The sequence below is a fragment of the Mobula birostris genome, chromosome 12, assembly GCF_030028105.1.
Source record: "Mobula birostris isolate sMobBir1 chromosome 12, sMobBir1.hap1, whole genome shotgun sequence".
Lineage (NCBI taxonomy): Eukaryota > Metazoa > Chordata > Chondrichthyes > Myliobatiformes > Myliobatidae > Mobula > Mobula birostris.
This window is the reverse complement of record NC_092381.1, coordinates 82164653-82186418: the sequence shown is the minus strand read 5'-3', so window position 1 is coordinate 82186418 and position 21766 is coordinate 82164653. Positions and strand designations below refer to the sequence as shown.

At 39.4% G+C, this 21766-nt stretch overlaps 1 protein-coding gene across 2 annotated transcripts in view; it reads right to left on the bottom strand.

Annotated features, from left to right (window-relative positions):
- ddr2a (discoidin domain receptor tyrosine kinase 2a) overlaps window positions 1-21766 on the bottom strand; it is a 154096-nt gene that overhangs the window by 126260 nt on the left and 6070 nt on the right. Inside the window, exons 2-3 of one of the 2 annotated variants that reach the window (XM_072274220.1) lie at window positions 5220-5360; window positions 300-355 (exon numbers count right to left, since the gene is read on the bottom strand). The gene's annotated coding sequence lies outside the window, so the exon portion shown is untranslated. The remainder of the gene's footprint in view (window positions 1-299; window positions 356-5219; window positions 5361-21766) is intronic. The other variant, XM_072274219.1, reaches the window with a different exon arrangement.

The following is a 21766-nucleotide window of genomic DNA, read 5'->3' as shown; positions in this document are numbered from 1 at the left end:
CTACAACAGGATAATGATCCTAAGCACTCATCAAAATCCACAATGGACTACCTCAAGAGGTGCAAGCTGAAGGTTTTGCCATGGCCCTCACAGTCCCCCGACCTAAACATCATCGAAAATCTGTGGAAGACCTCAAAAGAACAGTGCATGCAAGACGGCCCAAGAGTCTCACAGAACTTGAAGCCTTTTGCAAGGAAGAGTGGGCGAAAATCTCCAAAGAATTGAAAGACTCTTAGCTGGCTACAGAAAGCGTTTACGAGCTGTGATACTTGCCAAAGGGGGTGTTACTAAGTACTGACCATGCAGGGTGCCCAAACTTTTGCTTCAGGCCCTTTTCCTTTTTGTTATTTTGAAACTGTAAAAGATGGAAATAAAAAAGTAATCTTGGTTAAAATATTAAAGAAATGTGTCATCTTTAACTTTATGCCTTTTGGAAATCAGGTCATCTTTTACTCACTTAGCTGATCACAGTAACAGAAATTTTGACCGGGGTGCCCAAACTTTTGCATACCACTGTAGTGTCTAACATATGCTATTTATTAACCAGACCTTGCAACCTCCAGCGTAGTACAAATAGGGTGCAGATAGATTGCTTTCATGTAAGCATACATTAATTTAAAGTTTTACAATAAAGTCATGATTTAATTAAATGCAGACAGTACATGCCATATAAGTGATTGATTAAATAATTATACCCTTTCTCCCTACAAGTGAAATCAAATTGCTTATACAGGTGAATGCTTCCAATTTTGCCCCACATTTTAAATGTAGGGAACTAAACAATCATTACAAGCCAGCTCTTCAGCTATGGTGGGCAAGATACCCAAAGTTCTTTATGCCTGGTGCACGCTTCACAATTCCGTACTTAACAGTAAGATTCACTGGGTATCCTCCTCCAGCAGGAGCCCTGCCTGATATTTCATGACATCAAAGACTCCAGTGGTAAATTTCTACTTATAATTAGTGCTGATTAAAATCCAGCAGTTTATTACTTAACGGATAAGTTTGCCATTCATTATCCACCTTGTTGGTAAATACAGTATGGTTTCTTCTGTAGGGAGTAAAGAATCCAGCTATGTTGGTGGGACTGGAGTCACCCACATACCAAACCTAAATATGATTATTTATCATGTACAAGGGCATTCATGAACCAGTTGGGTTTTACGCAGTCTGGTAGTTTCAAAGTTATTATCGCTGAAACAAATTCCTTTCATTCCAGGTTTATTTAATTAAATTTAAATTCCCCAAATAAAATAGCACGATTTCTGTTCTAGGTCTCTGAATACTAGTGTAGTGAGGGCTAAGCCACTACATCCAGTATATAGAGTCATAGATAAGTACAACTCTGGAACAGGCCTTTTGGCCCATCTAGGCCACGCTGAAGCCATGTAAACAGCCTATTCCCATCGATCTGCACCCAGACCATAGACCCCATTCCTCTACCATCCATGTATCTATCCAAACTTCTCTTAAACGTTGAAATTGAGTTCGCATGCACCACTTGTGCTGTTGGCTCATTCCACCCTTTCATGACCCTCTGGGTGAAGAAGTTCCCCCTCATGTTCCCCTTAAACTTTTCACCCTTAACCCATGACCTCTGGTTGTAGTCCCACCCATTGGCTGTAGTACCCTATTGCAAGGCACAGAGTGAATGTTGTATCAACCAGCTGAGCCACTAATCTTACTGTATTCTATATAAAATTTTGAAGCCCAACAATACAGTAAAGCAGTTCTATTATTCCTTCTACCACAAAGTGTCCATTAATCCTAATACACATTTGATTTACACAGCAGTGATGCTGGTGCAATGCCATTTAAAGTTTCCATTATGCACATAGTGGCAAGGTCATAGCATAGGCTTTACTGAAAAACTTCAAAACACGATCTGACCAATGTTTCTCAGCTAAATGTTTGTCTTTATCACTTGGAAAGTTACAGGTCAATTTAATATAGGAGTTTCTGGAATTGGAGGGCTGACAGGAATTGCAAAACTTTGCACAAGCTCTCGTTTCAGAGGTACCTACAGGTTATAATTGGATTTTTACTGCAATCAGACAAGCTTATTTACAGTGGATATCCCCGTTGCCTTCACAGTCAAGCATGCTATACTTCTGAAGTTTGGGCACCTTGTAGCTTTACTGTTTGATTTTACCAAGCAGCCCACCACCTGGTTTCTGCTGAGCTGGGGTGACTTACACATCAACAAAGGAAACGTACAGTATAATAAAAGGATCAATTCAAAGAACTAAAGAAACCTATGAATGGACAGGTCTTTGCCTGGTAGAGTGGGCCTCATAATAGCAGGCATCACCAGAAAAAAAGCATGTTGAATGCTATATAAATGGAGTAACATGATTGGCCAACATCTGTTTAGATCATGGACCTATTTTATAATATTGCTGGGTGCTAGGATTATCAGGCCTAGAAGTATTGATATAAAGATAAATGCCAATTGTGTTGTCTGTAGGTAGAGATATGAGAATGGAAATTGTTCCATGCAGGATCAAGCCCGGATGCAAAGATAAGTTTATGAACTTACCAACTCACATGAGTGTTCCTTTCAGTGTAACATTAACAAATAAAAAATATTATTCTGGAAGTGACAACCAGCCATTGGTTAATGAGCACTCCCTCTAGATTATTAGGTTTCCAATGCTCGTTACATTATTGAGGTATTCCAATCACATGATGGATACAAGGATAAAATAGGAGCAGAAGCTGAATTTCCAGTACATAGCAAAAGAAAACTATCATTTGTCAGTTAACAATCTATATTGGATCCATTTGCAGTGAAAAAGGATGGCATTGTCAGATCCAGTACTTAACCCACAGCGTGTTTTAAAATAGAACAAAATACTCACAGCATCACAGAGTCGAAAATCAATCTATTTCCAACTCAGCTTGCTGGAATTTTTGGCAAATAGTTCAGAGTATATGATACTTCAGAAAGATTTACAAATTTGAACTTACACTGGATATATCTACAATACACAGTATATGTCTCAGATTCAAAATAAGCGTTGCGCAACAGAGCATTTTGCAAGAGTTGTTTTCCACAGACACATAAGCATGTGAAAACTACACTTCATGACAGCAGACGTTTTTTTAACAAAACTATGCACTTGCTTGATTCAATTTATCATTTGGTTAAGTGTTTTTCAAGCTGAAATTAATTATTGTGCAATAAAGAATTTTGGAACAGATATTTTCTATTAGGGACCAACCACATGTTGTGTTAGATTGGATGACAGTGCAATGATCACAATAAAAATCCAATTGTAACTTTATATTTTATACTGCTGGGACCTCTGAAATGGAATTTTTGAAAAATCTTGTATTTCCTGCCATCTTACCAAATCTAGAGTGTGCTATATATTGACTGGAACATTCCTGAGCAGTTCTTTTGATAAGCAAAAACACATGCAGTACTGTGCAAAAGTCCTAGGCTCATGCAAAAAGAATCTGTAAGGTGAAGATGCTTTCAAAAATAATGAAATGAAAAGCTTCTAAAGATGAAAAATTACTATAAAGAGCAGTAAACAGTAAAAAAAAAATCAAATCACTCATGAGAAAATCTGCAGATGCTGGAAATCCAAAACAACGCACACAAAATTCTGGAGTAACTCAGCAGGCCAATCAAGTCAATGTTGGGTGTGACCATCCTTTGCCTTTAAAACTGCATCAATTCCGCTTAGGTACACTGTCATTAATTTTTTTTAAAGGAAATCAGCTGGTAGGTTGTTCCAAGCATCTTGGAGAACTTCCCAACAGTTCTCCTGCAGACTTCGGGTGTCTCGCTTGTTTCTGTCTCTCCGGGTAATCCCAGACAGCCTCGATGATGTTGCAATCTATGGAGGCCTTACCATTGGAAACCATATACAAAATCTAGGGTGCCTAAGACACACTAGGTGCACAGTACTGCAGGCAAAAATATGGGCCGGGTCATGTTTTGTCGCCTTACTGAAATTTATTTTCTTATTTATTTATTATTTGAGATTCAGCACGGAATAGGTCCTTCCAATCCTGCAACCCTCAATTTAACCCGAGTCTAATTACAGGACAAATTTACAATGACCAATTATCCTACCAACTGGTATATCTTTGGACTGTAGGCAGAAACAGGAGCACCTGGAAGAAACCCATCACAGGGAGAATGTACAAATGTCTTACGGGCAGTGGCAGGAATTGAACCCGTGTCACTGGTACTGTAAAGCGTTGTGCTAACCTCTGTGCTACCCAGCCACCCATGAGAGAAATAAAATAACTGCATGTTCTTAATCACAGATGGCAATTCCTATTAGAGGGGGCATTTATTAAAAAAAAGTGCTTCAGGAAAGGGTTGGAACAATTTACATTACTAAATATCTTATCCATTAGCCATAGTTAATGCCAACTCATGAGCAATTTTCACCTTGGTCTGGTAGTGAAAGACAACTAGCAATTGAGAAATCTATTGAAGTACCATTTATCTCTCCGAGAGATGAAAAATGAATTAGCAAAGAAAATTTGGATTGGTATTAAGTATTCTCCAAGGAGTTACATGGGTGATATTTTCTATACATAGTTTTTAGTGCTATGTTGAATTACAAATTCCATTGATTGGAAGAATGACATTTTGACTTTATTTGATTTAGATTTTGCCTTAGGAAAGGAATTTACTTCATTTGAAAGCATTGTTCTGTTAAAGTAAATATAAATTATTTTGTATACAATTAATCCTTCAAACCCAAAAATATGGTTTTGATAGAAAAGGATATTTTTATTTGCATAAACAAAAAATGAATGAGAAATTAGTTATGTCTGAAGGAAAATGTACTGGCGATAGAACTCTCCCTAATTGAGGCTTGAAAGTAATCACTTCAAGAAATAGAAAGACAAATTTTAAAAATCATTACTGAATGTGTAAAGGAGTTAGAGATTGATTAAACAAGAAACGTATAAACTTGGTCCTTGCGGATATCTGTGTCCCAACTGAATCTGTGCAATAACTGTCCTTTCTACAGTGCAGTGTGACTGAAAGCAAGCCTGCACATATGGTAAATACAAGAGATTCTACAGATGCTGGAAATCCAGAGCAACACATACAGCTTTGATGAAGTGTCTGAGGTAGAATCATCGACAGTTCATTCATTTCCGTAATGCTGCCTGACCTGCTGAGTTCCTCCAGCATTTTGTATGTGTCACTCTGCATACACGGTGTAGCTTGATAAATCACTTACATTAGATGAATTTTGTTTCTGTCACAGAAACATTCTGTAATGCTTCTCCATTGCTTGGCTCCTAACACTACGAGATGTGAATTCCGCAGACTGGCAGTTTTGGTGGAATTCCTCAGAATGGAGTCAGGAACGCTGGAAATCCTGGTCAAGTCAAACAGAAATAGTCAAGTAAGCAAGGTATTTGCTTTAAATCTAATCTGCTCTACAGCCCTGAGACTTCAAATGTCCTGACTGACCGTCTGTACCAGATTTTCTAAAACAAGAGCAAACCTGCAGACCCAGATTTTTGAATTTACTTTCATTTACAATCTGATATTTCCAATAAGTATCAGTCAGGGAGAAAAATATTACTCTTCTTGCCCATAATATATGGTCTGCTAAATTGGGGAACCTGATTACTGTAAAATATTCTGCATGAGCTTAAGGCGTGATTTTCATTCCAGTGAGCCTTGCATATATCAGAATTGCAAATATGCCTGCAACACACATCAAAGTTTCTGGTGAACGCAGCAGGCCAGGCAGCATCTCTAGGAAGAGATACAGTTGACGTTTCAGGTCAAGACCCTTCGTCAGGACTAACTGAAGCAAGAGTTGACGTTTCAGGCCGAGACCCTTCGTCAGGACTATCTGAAGGAAGAGTTGACTAAATCTTCCTTCAGTTAGTCCTGACGAAGTGTCTCGGCCTGAAACGTCGACTGTACCTCGTCCTAGAGATGTTGCCTGGCCTGCCGCGTTCACCAGCAACTTTGATGTGTGTTGCTTGAATTTCCAGCATCTGCAGAATTCCTGTTGTTTGCAAATATGCCTGCATGATTTTCCCTCTAAGAGTTGTATTTTTGTACTCCTGATGTTTATTTGCTGACAACGGACAAACTTAGCTTCGATATTGCCAATGAGTTATTGAACTCCAAAAAGGCTAATCCTATCTCATCCAGAATGAGTAAAGAGGCTAATGACTAAAAGCTTCAGCTTCCAGGATTGACAGAAATGTGGAAGTGATGATAAAACTCAAATCAAGGCTATTGTTCATAGGAATGGGGGCACAGCCTTGACTGAGACAGTGAAAGATAAAGCTCGACCTCTCAGAGCATCAGGGTACATGGGATGGCTCTTAGGTTCTATTGCAAGTAGACTGGTTGCCATTTGTGACCTTTTTTTTTCCACAGAATGACTCACTGGAGCATTTTTCCCCAAAATTATTTACCATAATTATAATATTTACAGTAAAGGCTGTCAGGAAACGCCTTTGGTTGCATTCATTGTACATCAAAACAATCTGTTTCCTTACATTGCAACAATGTCACTCATCTCCTCCTTAACCAAGGCAAAACTGAAGTACTTGAGAAACTGTTGCATAGGGTTCCGTCTCTCAACGTTCATTGATGGCTGAAGCTCCCATGGGGCTTAAGTGAAGATCTTGTCTTAGTTTTCTGCAGCTCTAAAGATCCTTCTGATATTAAACTGGTAAAGTTTGGGATGTTGCGGTTGGGGGAAGAGTAAGGGCAGTGACGGTGTGAAGGTAAGGGCACCAGGATTCTCAATGTGGAATAATAGTGGATGAGGTGGATATGTCACTGAACATAGAAGAGAACAGCAGAGGAACAGGCACTTGGCCCATGACGTTGTGCCAATCTAATTAAGTTAATGACACCTAATCCCTTCTGCCTGTACTGGGTCCATATTGCTCTACTCTCTGCACCTTCATGTACCTATCTAGGAGCCTCTTAAATGCCGTTATATTTTTGCCTCCGTCAACACCCCGGCCAATGCATTCTAGGCACCCACGACTCTCTGAGTTAAAAAACCTATCCTGAACATTGCTTTTGAACTTTCCCACTCTCACCTTAAACGCATGCCTTCTAGTATGAGACATTACAGCCTTGGGAAAAAGATACCGGCTATCTACTCCACCTGTGCTTCTTGTAACTTTATAAACATCTTTCAGATCTTCCCTCAATTTCCACTGCTCCAGAGAAAGCAACCCAACCTTGTCTACTCTCAACCCTGATCTCTCTCAGCTATTTGCACTGCATATTGTTGATAGTTTAATGAGATAATTACATTTTAAATCTGGAAGTAGTGTATTATGTATGAAGATTATTATATCATTAAGAAGTGAGGGTTGGAGTCATAAAGTCAGACAACATGGAGGCAGCCAAACAGTTTACACCAAACATTAAACAAACATTTTCATTAGCAAAACTACACTGTTGGAGAAACACAATGGGTTGAGCAGCTTTTCTAGGGGGAAAGGAACAGACAATATTTCAAATCAAGACCCTGCATCAGGAGTGAGAGTGGAGAGGGAAGATTGCCCGTACAAAGAGGAGAAGAGGAAGTGTAAGACAGGGGCTGCTGGAGATAGGTGGACCAGAGAGCAGTGAAAGATTAAGAGGAGCAAGTGAGGAACAGAAAGGTTGGAGTTGGCAGATTTGTGACCATTTACATTAATCCTCTGCTAATCACCAACCACCTCTCCATCAACTCCTCCCCAATTCCACCACTCAGCTATATACTGAGGACGATTCACAGCGGGCAATTAACCTACCAACCTACATGTCTCTGGAATGTGAGGGGGAGTCGGGCCAACGAGAGGAAACCCACACGCTCGCAGGGGGAGTATGCAAACTTCACACAGGCAGTGTCAGAGGTTGGGATTGAACCCAGAACACTAGAGTTGCGAGGTGGCAGCACTACCAGCTGTGCCGCTGTACCGAGGATGTTGCCGGGACTTCAGGGCCTGTGTTATAGGGCGAGGTTGGGCAGGAATATAGAAACTGACGGGTGACCTTATAGAGGTGTGTAAAATCATGAGGGGTGTAGATAAGATGAATGCACATAGTCTTTTTCCCAGGGAAAGAGAAATAAAAATTAGAGGGCATAGGTTTAGGGTGAGAGGTGAAATATTTAAATGGGACCCGAGGGGCATCTTTGTCCATGCAGGGGGCAGTATATATCGGCAATAAACTGCTGGATGAAGTGGTTGAGGCAGGTAAAATAATATTAAAATGACACTTGGATAAGTATATGGATAGGAGGGGTTTAGAGGGGTCTGCACCAAACACTGGCAAATGACAGGCACAGGGTTAGCATGGAAAAGTTGGGCTGAAAGGCCTATTTCAATGCTGTATTGCTGCACCAGGTACTGCTCTTAGTTTTGAGTTGACTGCATTCTATTAAGGGTACTCAAAAATCAGTTGATTCATACTTTGAGACCTGTTTCAGTATGATGACCATCTCTCTCTTCCACCCAAACCCCCATGACCCCCCCCACCCCACTCTCAGATGCTCCTCAACTGGCTGTGTTCCTCCAGCAGTTTATTTTATGCTTTGATTTTTATGTTAGCCTTAATGAGCTGCACCAAAAGAACGATCGGCAATCTAGTTTGCCATGTTCTGGAATGTGCTGAGCTGTGGAAAATATATTTATCTGGACAAGAGAAGGAGACTCCATTACATTGTTGCCTTACAGATGGTTAGAAAGGTCTAGGATGTCAAGAGAAGAGTAAATGGCTGCAGAATATCTACCATCTACTACTGGAATCACAGTACTAATATGACTAGTTCTGGTTAAATTCCTCCATGGTGACACCCAACACGTGGATCATGAAAGGTTTAATGATACTGATACTATTGAAGATGTACTCTCCCCTGCTGCAGATGATTATTGCAAGGAAATGTCACTTGCTGCATTTCCACATGCCTGGATGTCATTTAGGGCTCTTCCCTTATTGGTTCATTATTAGAAAACCTCCCACTTCTGACCTTACTTTGAAGAGAATACAATAGCCCAGTGTATCTGGGTTTGGAACTCCTTCCCAGCAATATCAAATTTCTGATTTCTGGTCTGAGGTGCGGTTTCATTATAATCTCTTAAAGGGCATAGCTGAAAAATAATTCTGCAACTTATCTACTGGGAACTAATTTTCTACAGGATTAGCCCTATCATGAAGAATATAATACAAAAAAGTTGTAAGGTGCCACAGTAAAAAAAATTCCAAATCAATAGGTCATACCTATAATTACTTTCCAAAAGGGTTCTAAGGAAGAGATTAAAGTCAAGTGACTGAATTAGTTAGCACGGGATTTCAAGAGAAAAATAATGATGGCCCAAGGTCACCATGATCTTATGTTTCAGCTGTTGAAGTTGAAACACAAGCCAGGGAAGTATGATATGGAGAGCAAACTGTTGCCCATGCAGCAGACTCTCCCCCCATGCAGCTGTAGAGCTGTAGAGACCGATCCAGTTTGGCACCAGCAGCATCGCAACAGTTGCCAGTCAACATTGAACTCAACGTAGGACTGCCGTGGGGACTCCAGCTCTGTATTTTCCCTCAGGGTTTACTCCTGAAGCCTTCCCTGTGAATAGGCTTAGCCACAAGGAAGCAGAAGTTTAGAACCAGAGTTTCCTTCTCCTAGATGAGATGCCAGCCTTGGCAGATGAGCCACATCTGCCTGGAGAGACTGGTTTTAAGACACTGGTAACTTGCTTTTGCCCTTTCTCCTGTCAGTAAAATATTCCACCAGGCTTAGTAGCTAGGCCACACGTGAAGGCCAGGTACTGGATTTGATTTGATTGCCAGGGGCTACGTGAGACACACATCGCTGGGAGAATTTAATAGGCAGTGGGAGCTTATCCCCACTATCCCCTCCCCAACCCCCTGTCTATGACAGTCTTAAGAAGACTAACACTCTGCAATACTTTAATTAAAAGAAAGGCATTTCTATATAGAACAATAAAAATATGTTGATTTGGTATGATTGTTCAAAGCACTCTGACACAAGACCATTAGACACAGGATCCAAGTTAGACCAACCAGTCCATTGAATTTGCTTTGCCATTCAATCTACGCTGATTTATTTTCCCTCTCAACCCCTTTCTCTTGCCTTCTCCCCATAACCTTTGCAGCCCTATCAACCTCCAGTTTAAACATACCAATGACTTGGCCTCCACAGCCATTTAATAATGTTATGCCAAATAGAATCGGCCTTTTGGCCCATCATGTTCATGTCAACCATATAGTTTCCATCTTTACTAATCCAATTTACCAACACTGGGCCCTCTGCTTCTACCTGTTCATAAATGCTTCTGATTTCCAGTAGCTTTTGTCTTCATTGACTTAGACTTTTTTCATATTACAAACTATGATTGAAGCCACACTGGATTACAAGGAAGCTTTAATGGGAACACTGGGGAACTTGCTAATAGTGGACATTGACAGGAACACATTAACATCATGATAACATTGGCAATGCATCATTAGACCCAGATGTTTGCCAGTTCCAGTTAATGCAGTGGAATTGTGTGCAGAGCTGCTATATTGCGAATGATTTGCTCCTGTCCACATTTAACTTCATCCCTGGTTAAATATTTGCATAATGGATTCAATGAGAAGCATATCAAAAAGATTTAGTTCAATTATATGGCTTTGCCTAAGGGCAGGGGAAGGTACAGTTTGTAGTGAGAGAGGTGAATCATTAACCTAGATGAATCATAATCAAGCTGATGCAATTGAAGTCAATTCCCAAAAGACACAAAGCAAAGCTACTTTAAGAAGTATTAATGAAAACTATTAGTATCTCATTGAACTTCAACCAGACAAGGTGAGGAACCATTGCAGAACCATTTGCTTCCAAAGCATCTGAATTATTTTATTTATGTTAGACTTCTCTCTCCTTTTGTGGCTGGAATAAAGCAATTGATGTTGGATTTCAGCTGTGATTCCCCCCCCCCCCCCCCCCACCATTTGATGCTGAACTCTGGCTACTTTTACTAACTTCTCACTTGGAGTTCTCAGCTGCTACAACCACAGAATAAAATGGATGGTTGGATGGCAATATAGTGGGTTGGTAGGGATGGTTTGGAGGTGGAAGAGAAACAGGAGTATGGTGGTCAATATTATAACAGATGTAGATCCACACAAGCTCAGAAAAATTAAACACTGTGCTATAAGATGGTAAACTAATAAAAAATTCAGATAAAAGTACCCAGGATTTAGCTTAAAAGTTCATAGAAAGGAATAGGTTAGATGAATCAAAACAGAAAACATTCAGCAAATCAGGCAGTATCCGGGAAGGTCAAAGTTTTGGGTTGAGACCCTTCATTGATCTGCATTTATTATGTCCCTAAAGTTTAGACAGATATGAGCTAAAAGCAAACAAGTAGGACTAGCATAAGTGGGCAATTTGGTCAATGTAGACAAGATGGGCCAAGGACCACTTTCTGTGCTATATTATTCTATAATTAAATCAAGTTGCATAAAATGCTTATTTTCCAGGATTATGCAACTGAAAAATTGATTTCCCTACCCTTGCCCTACTGAATGCAATAATAACAATTTCAAAAGCATTTTGTCTCACTCTGGAAATTTGGCCAGACACTTCTGGCTTGAGTTACCCTTGTGCCCAAAACTCAATGTTCACCTCGTGTACATAGGGATAAATCATTCCCATTGCAAATATCCCTTTGGAAAGTAGTAGAGACAACCAGGACAGTATTGTCCTGGAGCAATCATCTTTGGTCACTCCATGGAATAATGTGGTCTTCAAAGCACCACAAATTTCTGGGACACATGCCAGGTATGTCCATCAATTTAGCTTAATATTCCCACTCTCTCCCATCACTAGATGAACCTTCCATCATCTTCATAGCATGGTTCCATGATATGCCACCTTCAGTGTTGGCCATTCAGTCACTTCATGAACTCTGATTTCCATGTCTCCATTTCCATTCTCAGAGCTAGCACTCTGATTTCCTCCCAATTTCCAGATACCCTGATTCCCACCACCACGTCCATCGCTCCAGGTAGGCTCTGCTTGAACAACGATCCCACCCTGTCCCACTATGTAAGCGAGACTCCAATAAGTCAACCTTTCCAACCAGCTACAGTGCAGAGTTGCAGTTGCCACCAGTGCACCCCAGCCTCCAATGGAGTAAAGGATGACAGATGTTCATTGCCAAATGTGTGCAATTACAAATCTTTAGTAGCTGCTGGAAATTCAAAGCAAATACGATTTGCTGGTTCTGATATTTCATCTTACCAACATTGTTCAGAAGTGTGCATTTTACAAAAAAAAAACAAACCAGCTTTGATAAAATGAAAAAGCAGCAGAAAGGCAAATTTACATTGCAATTCATAGCCAACTGAAGTGGAAATTCAGCTCTGCGGAGAGCAAATTTCAACAATCTAAGTAATTAATTAATCTCTTAGAGATGCAAACACGAGGAATTCTGCAGATGCTGGAAATTCAAGCAACACACATCAAAGTTGCTGGAGAACGCAGCAGGCCAGGCAGCATCTCTAGAAAGAGGTACAGTCGACGTTTCGGGCTGAGACCCTTCGTCAGGACTAACTGAAGGAAGAGCTAGTAAGAAATTTAAAAGTGGGAGGGGGAGGAGGAGATTCAAAATGATAGGAGAAGACAGGAGGGGGAGGGATAGAGCCAAGAGCTGGACAGGTGATTGGCAAAAGGGATATGAGAGGATCATGGGACAGGAGGCCCAGGGAGAAGGAAAAGTGGAAGGGGGCGGGAAAAAACCCAGAGAATGGGCAAGGGGTATAGTCAGAGGGAGAAGAGGGGGGGAGAGGGGGGGAGAGGGTATATAAATAATGGATGGGGTACGAGGGCCTGTACCCTATCCGTTATTTATTTATATACACACATTCTCTCTCTCTCCTTTTTCTCCCTGTGTCCCTCTGTCTATACCCCTTGCCCATCCTCTGGGTTTTCCCCTACTTCCCCTTTTCTTTCTCCCTAGGCCTCCTGTCCCATGATCCTCTCATATCCCTTTTGCCAATCACCTGTCCAGCTCTTGGCTCCATCCCTCCCTCTCCTGTCTTCTCCTATCATTTTGGATCTCCCCCTCCCCCTCCTACTTTCAAATCTCTTACTAGCTCTTCCTTCAGTTAGTCCTGATGAAGGTTCTCGGCCCGAAACGTCGACTGTACCTCTTCCTAGAGATGCTGTCTGGCCTGCTGCGTTCACCAGCAACTTTAACCTCTCAAAATGTTAACTAAGAATTCAGAACTCTTCTCTCTTGGTTTGACATCAAAGGCAAAGGACTATAACACTCAATAACTAGTTTTGTAATGCATTATCAACATAGTCACATGTACTTTGATGCATCACAAGAACAATTATCAAACAAAATAATGACACGAAGACCAAGCCAGTAGCATTAGAACAGGCGAGTCAAACGTTCATTGTTGAGCTCAATTTTAAAGAGTATTACAGAAGTTCAGTGGTCTATTTAATCTATAGAATTTAACAGTGAACAGACAGAAGAAGATGGATTGAATGCAAGTCGTGTTGGATAGATTAAGATAAAAGGAGAGGGAAGAAGAAAAACTAAGAAATAATTCAAAAAAGTACAACTGAAACTTACTAAATTTCTGGAAATAATTTGCCATGTCCATTGGAATTTCTGATCTGTAGCTATTAAATTTCATGCCAGGTTCACTAAATTCATCATTAGCAGAATTATTATAAATTGGGAAAAACAGCTCAAAAAAATCTATTCCACTTTCCATTCACATTTACACCACAATACTCAAAAACATACTAGGAAATTGGAGAAGGCTGATATGACAGCAACACAAATTGGCTGGAAATTTATGACAATTCACTACTCAGTCCATCTCCTCCTTGCCACGAAATGTCAGAGTTCTGCATACTGGGGTATGCTTCCAAGCAATATTTGGCCCAATATTTTGTATTCTAAAGATTACTGAACTGTTAATAATTTAATGAAATTTACTAAATCTATTTGAGTTAATATTAAAAAGGCACAAGTTAAAAATCACACTCTGTTTGACCTGTATATAATCCTTTGATTTAATTTGATAAATTAACTAGACAATAATCATCTTCAGCTGATTCACTATTCAATTCAGGCATTCTGTAGCTTTTATTGTTTGGGAGTGATCATAGGAGAAACAAAGACCAACTTATAATGCTTCACCCAAACCACATCCATTTCTTCTACATTACTCATTTGTAATGAAACAGGTTTGCTTACTTGTAAGAAATACCTAGTTTAAATTATTTTACTTCCTGTTGGTCTCAAAAATATAATCAAGAATCTGCATCAAAATTGGTTGAATACTAATCACACACCAATAACATCAGCATATTATTATAATTTATTTACATTGCTATTTAATTCTAGTGATTACAGTAAACCTATAACCCTACTTTAAGATTAATTTTATGTACCATATTTAAACACATGATGCCAGGCAGACAATCTTTTGATAATGGCCAGGGTCACCCATCTGGTAAAGACATTGCACAGAAAGAGGATATGGTAAACCGCTTCTGCAGAATAATTTGCCAAGAACATCATGGATAGGGAGAAAATTTAAGAACAACAGTGTGAAGGGGATCTTTCTCACAGGCACAGATTGAAGACAGATGGAAGACCATGATCACCCACGCCCAAGTGTAGAGTTTTGGTCACCGAATTATAGGAAAGATGTCAACAAAATAGAGAGAGTACAGAGAAGATTTACTAGAATGTTACCTGGGTTTCATCACCTAAGTTACAGAGAAAGGTTGAACAAGTTGGGTCTTTATTCTTTGGAACGTAAAAGGTTGAGGGGGGACTTGATAGAGGTATTTAAAATTATGAGGGGGATAGATAGGATTGACATGGATAGGCTTTTTCCATTGAGAGTGGGGGAGATTCAAAGAAAAGGACATGAATTGAGAGTTAAAGGGCAAAAGTTTGGGGGTAACATGAGGGGGAACTTCTTTACTCAGAGAGTGGTAGCTGTGTGGAACTAGCTTCCAGCAGAAATGGTTGAAGCAGGCTCAATGTTGTGGTTTAAAGTTAAATTGGACAGCTATATGGACAGGAAAGGAATGGAGGGTTATGGGCTGAGTGCAGGTCAGTGGGACTAGGTGAGAGTAAGAGTTCGGCATGGACTAGAAGGGCTGAGGTTGCATTTCCGTGCTGTAATTGTAATATGGTTATATATGACACAGCACATAATGATGATGGTATACTCCAAAAACAAAGGTTTAGAATTGTGATAATGAGCATGAGAGCACAATATCAATTTTGGTGACATTGCTAATTTTGAAATGAAAATTGAGATGACACGACAGCAGGAATGGAATAATTGTATCTGTAAGGATACATCAGTTGTTCTCACACCAACTGGAATGCTGGAGAGAAGAACCTATTGTTGCAACCACATGGTTAGTCTCCCAATTGACTCATTGGCCTTCTCAGGGAAGGTAATGGGATTGGTTACATTCCTCTAGTAAATAATTAGACATTTCACGGGAGCTAATGGCAGCTATACTTATTATGATGGGTGAATTTTCCACCATTGCCTCAGAAATGACCAAACATAATCCTTGGGTCTGAAGGTTTGGACTGTGGTTGATTCCTAATAGAAACTAAAGGGCAGTTTTGGTGGAACAGAATCATAATGGAATGGCTAGCACTCTAACTTGCTTTCAAAATCTTTGTTTTAAACTCTTCCTAAAGAGAATTTTAGTCCCTTACTTTAGGATCTATTTCTGCCGATGTTTCATTTCTGCAGGTCAGTATTATTTGTGGAAAGAGAAAGAGTTGACATTTCAGGTTGAAAACCCTTCATCAGAATGTTAAAGAGAAGAAGCAAGTTTGTTTTAATTTGAGAAAAGAGTGGAAGAAGTGTTGAGAGAGTACTTCATAGAAGGTGAGGCTAGAATTGCAGTGGGGTTAATGTGTAGATGAAGTCATCTGGTTGATAGATATGAGGAGGAAAGTGGTAGAAGGGGATGGGGGATGGGCACAGAGGTATGGGGGGGAAGATGGGACAGGAAGTGGGGGCCAAGAAGGGACTACAGGAAAGGAGGGGCAAGAAATGGGGGGGCAGGAAAAGGGGATGTCAGGAAGGGTGGATGGGGAAGGGGGGAGAAGGGATGGGGGGGAGATGGGAAGTGGGGGAGATGGGATGGGGGGGCATGGAGAACTCAATCACGGGAACGTAAACATTGCAAAATATTGAGCTATAGAAAATGTCCCTAAGCACACACAATGCTGGTGACGAGAGAGAAAATGAGCCTGTATTACAGATGAAAAATCTGTTGCAAAACTGAAAGAGAAAGCAGGTCATTTGAGGATGATACAAGGTCCAGATGGTTAAAATATGCTCAGCCAGAAGACGAAGCGCTGTACCTCAAGCTAATGTTGGAACTCACTGTAACAGTACAAGGGACCACAGATAGATCAAATTGGCAAACAGAAAGCTCAAAGATTACCCTGTTGAATCAGAATCAGGTTTAATATCACTGGCATATGTAGTGAAATTTGTTTTTTTGTGGCAGCAGTACATTGTAATACATAATAATAAAAGCAAACCTATGAATTACAATAATAAATATATACTACATAAAAGTTAAATTATATAGGTAGTTCAAAAAGAAAGCCAAAAAAGAAAAGAAAGTGAGAGAGTGTTCGTGGGTTCATTTTCCATTCAGAAATCTGTTGGCAAAGGGGAAGAAGCTGTTCCTGAATCATTGGGTGTATCTTTTCAGGTTTTTGTACCTCCTTGATGGTAGCAATGAGATGAGGGTGCGTCCTGGGTATTGGGGATCCTTCATGATGGATGCCACAACGCAGGAGGTCTGCAATGTGGCCAGCTATTCCCTGAATGATTTCTCTAAGTCAATGCTGACTTAGGATAGTGGTTCATCAGCGATAGAGCTGCTCCCTCACTGTTTCAGCCATACAGGTTCAATCCTGACCCCTTTTGCTGTCTGTGTGCAGTTTACATATCCACCCTGTGGTTTTTTGGGCTCCCTCCCACATTCCAAAGACATGTAGTCAATAGGTTCACACACAAAATGCTGGAGGAACTCAGCAGATCAGGCAGCAACTATGGAAAAGAGTACAGTCGACGTTTTGGGCTGAAACCCTTGATCAGCCCTGCTTGGATTTCCAGTGTCTGCAGATTTTCTCGTTTGTGATTGGTTCAATAGGTTAATTGGATGCTATAAATTGTCCTTCACTTGTAAGTGAGTGGTAAAATCTGGTGAGAGTTTCTGGGAGATTAAAATAGGGACTTGTGCAGGATTAATGCAAAAAAAAAATGCTTATTCTCCAGCCTGGATTTAGTGGTCAAAATGGCCTGGTTCAGTGCTGTATTTCTCTATAACACCATGAACTGTCAACTCTGGATTTTGCCACATTTACATTTGTTTGTTTTTCTAATTGCTTCATACCACAGCTTTTATTTTCATTTGTTTAAGTTTCCTTGTTTCTCTCATTTCCCATACGAACCAAAAAAATCAAACAACTTAATGTACATTTTATCCCAAAGACCTCACTTTATCACAGATATTCCTTTTTCTCTGTCCATCCCTTGCTCACCCTCTCTATAATTTAAAACTAACTTGTTGTCTCTCTTTCACAGTTGTGATGCACGGTCTTTGACCTGAGGTGTTAACTTTGTTTCTTTTTTCCCATAAAGGTAGCCTGACTCGTGAAGTGTCTCAAGCATTTTCTGTTTTTATTTTAGACTTCCAGCTAATGCAATGTTTTTGATTTGATTTTGCTTTAATTGGCTAGTCGATAAATATTTCATCTGTCCAACTAAAGCCAGCATTCTTAAGGGCTGTCTTTTTTCAATTAAGTGAAAAGTGGAATTCACATGAGAATTACCTGTACGCCTCCCAGTGAGAAAGTTCAGACCTGGAATTTATTACAAGAGCACAAAAATATTAAGAATATCAGGCAAGTAATAAAGAAGCATTCTATTTGCAATTAAATACAAGAAAACAGATTTAGAAATCTAGATAGTTTGTGCTCATAGCTAACAGCAGTGGTCATTCCTCACCCACTCGAGAAATTACCCACAGGAGTGTTGCTGTCTGATAGTGCAGTCTCCGCATACATTTCTGTGGCCAAGAGAGGCCATTATCCATTTCTCTCCAAGCTTTTCCCTCATGAAATAATATCAAATGAAACAGTCTTGTGAAAGCAATGCCTTGGCTCAACATAGCACTTCCTAACTGAAGCTGTGATATTAATATGCATCATGAACACATTTATATTTCTACAACAGTTCGTTAGAATGTAGTGGCATTCAGAATGAGATTTGAATTTTGGTCCTCCACAGCCTCAACTTGAAAATTCAATCATTGTCAAGTTCAAAATACTGTATTTTTAATGCTCTATCTTTTACTAACAGTCTGCTTTGTGAATTTTCTTCCCTATCTTGTGCTGCATCTGTTCATTACTGACCCATGGAGTAACTATAATGCCTCACACTTTATCTACCCAGGCAGTCTTTAACATATAATGAGTTACAGCATGGGTAAATAAATTGCTTACTTTTAAAATGCACTTTGAAAGTTATGTTATACTTAAGATACAGTGCAAAACTTAAGAGAGTTGACGAGAGGATTTGGTCAAAATTATGATTTTAACGAAGTTTCCAAAGTCTGAATCCAGTTGCTAACATACAGTCCATGCAGTTCCGAAATGAAAGACTGATGTGAAAATGTGGACACTTCCACAATGAACAGAATGAGAAAAATATACTTTAAAAAGATTTTTTCATGTTCTGTACATAGACACGTGGTGACAGTTACAACTTTTAGAGGTGACATAATGTTAAAGTTACACATTATAATTACTTCCAAGCAAACACACTGCGTTTGTCCTTCCCAGTTGAGCAATGAAATTCTTTATGATATTTATCAATCTACATTACCTAATGCCTCATGTATGTGGTATTTTGTTTCAAAAGGTGAACAGGAGGAAGCAGAGACAGCTTGCATTGTTTGCTGCTCGCATTTCACCTATCTTATTTTAATACTACTGCAGAACAATTTCATGAATTTATTGCCAAGAAACCAGAACACTCAGCAGATAACACCGTAACATAACCTTTAGTACAGGATAATTATAGATGTGACCTGCAGCGAGGGAAGTGGGAAAATGAAGAATCTGGCATTGATAAGTAACACTCAGTAATAGCCAAGGATCAGATTAAATATATAGCATGGATTGTATACTGGAACAAGTCAGAGGCTAACCCAAGAGAAAACAGCCACGTGGTGTAAGGAAGTCTATTCCCGTGAACAATGAGTGCATGTTTAAATGACAACTAAATTAAACATAATCAGGAGAAAAAAAGGAAAAGATTAATTTGACAGACTCCACACTAAATGGAGCTTTAGACAATAGACAATAGATAATAGGTGCAGGAGTAGGCCATTCAGCCCTTTGAGCCAGCACCGCCATTCACTGTGATCATGGCTGATCATCCACAATCAGTACCCTTTTCCTGCCTTCTCCTCATATCCCTTTATTCTGCTATCTTTAAGAGCCCTATCTAACTCTTTCTTGAAAGAATCCAGGGAATAGGCCTCCACTGCCTTCTGAGGCAGAGCATTCCACATTCTTTGATGTGTTATCCATAAGTAAGTGACTGAAGTTCCATACTGACACAATATTGTGTATTTCAAGAAAAGGGAGAATAACTGATCTTTAAATAGCTATGTTAAGAGAATACTTGCTGATAATTGCATAAACCAAATATACTTATTTTCTATCATCTTTCTGATTTTTTTTCACAACCCCATGATTGGAAGTAGAATGAATCTTTCCTCGATCTGTGAAAAGAACTGTTGTGAGTTTGGAATGTCACTCAATAAGCAGAACAGTTACACTTCTGCATCATGAGTTAGTGCAACAATTTGCAGATTTAGTGATGTATGAAATTATATCAATTGCTTCAAACAGCACACGTTCCTTGACATGGTGCGCTACTCTTCAAATAATCTCATTGAATTTTTAAGAATGAAAAAGAATAAAGCACCAATTTTGACAGGACGTTGGAACCTTCATGACTTTGTTTTAAATCTTTTAATTTTCATCTGCAAGCCAATTTCCAACCATGCCTTCACAAGCTAAAAATATTTTTGCCACTTCTTCCAAAATATTTAGTTAAAAATTCTTAAAAGAAATAGAGATCATGTAATTAGTTTAAACCACAGAAGAAAAAATAACTGGTTAGCTAAATATTTGCTGACAATTTTCCATTTATTTACTTGCCAGCCAAAAGTAACAGGGATTGAATGATCTTTGTGTGTCTCAAATCTGGCCTTTAAAGAATGTCAGTTCTTTGTCACATTTTCAGCAGTTTCTTTGTTAAAACTCCCGTAAACTGGATGCAAGGTGGAACTACCACAGACCTATCTCCTTTTAATTGTTTACAGCTTGCAGTACATGAGTCTTCCCTAAATGTAAAAGTTTGGTCGGTGCAGTCTTGTAAGCAAACTGGAAATCATAAAGTTAAATCCAACATTTTACATAAACAGTTTAGTTTCTCAAAATAGTGTTGTCAGGGTGTTCTATCGTTGGAGGAGCTGTCTTTACTGTGAGATAGTAAATCAATGATCTGCCTCTTTAATTCACATCCATGTAAACAATTCTATAATTTCCTTTGATAAAAAAAACTCTTACTTTCTTCTATAAACATCTCACACACACAATGCTGGAGGAACTCAGCAGGTCTGACAGCATCTATTGAAATGAATAAAAAGTCAACATTTCAGGCAGACATCCTTCTTCAGGATTTAGTTTCTTTCCTCAAGCTACCCAGTTGCTGATTATTTGACTGTCTGTCCAGCTACTATTTGTGGGATCTTGATTTTGTTTAGACAATAACAATTGCACCATTCTAAAAGTGTTTTGTTACCAGTAAAATTCCTTGAAGTATTGACATTTACAGAAAAGGTCACAGCCTGCTTAATTTGTCCTTGTTAGAAAGGATCTATGCAACTTAACCTCATTTCCCAGTTCCGATCCATAGATTGTGCTTCAAGAGCTCTTCCAGATAACTTTACTGTTTATATCTCTGACATCTTTTTCCAGATCCCTACCACACAGACTGCTTTTAACTATTCAACTTCCCTCTGTTTCTTCTCCAATTTATATCTGAAATTAAATTTAAATTCCTGGGTTACTGCTCTCTTAGTCAGGGGAAATATGATTCTATGAAATTTCTCCTTCCTGTTCATCTATTTGAGGCTTCTGCATTTCAGTCAAATTTCCTCTCTGTAGCCTTTGGTTATGAGAAAACAACCCCAGCCAAAGAAACACTCCTTACTACAAAATTATCATTTAATTTGAAAATAGTTTTCCACAGTATTATGACATCTACCCTGTAGCGTGGTGACTAGAATTCACACAGTTGTCTAAGCCATCTACTGTTTTTTATAGTTCTATTTCATGCTCTTGTGGTGGATGAATAAGGGTAACATTCTTTTTTTTGCCTCAGAACAAGTTTTTCTAGCTATTGTCTTCAAGGATCTGCAGATACCTATTCCAAGATCCTTCTATTCCCCGATGCATCTTATTATGTCCAATCATTCATTGTCCTTGCCTTGCCTTGTTTGATCTCCCCATCTGCATCCGGATTGAATTCCAGTTGCCACATACCTCTCAACCAGTATGTTGATTTATTCTTGCACCTGGCAATCTTCCTAGAATTAATTTCATTGCCTATTTTAACCATAGAGTCACCCATGATGCAAGGGGA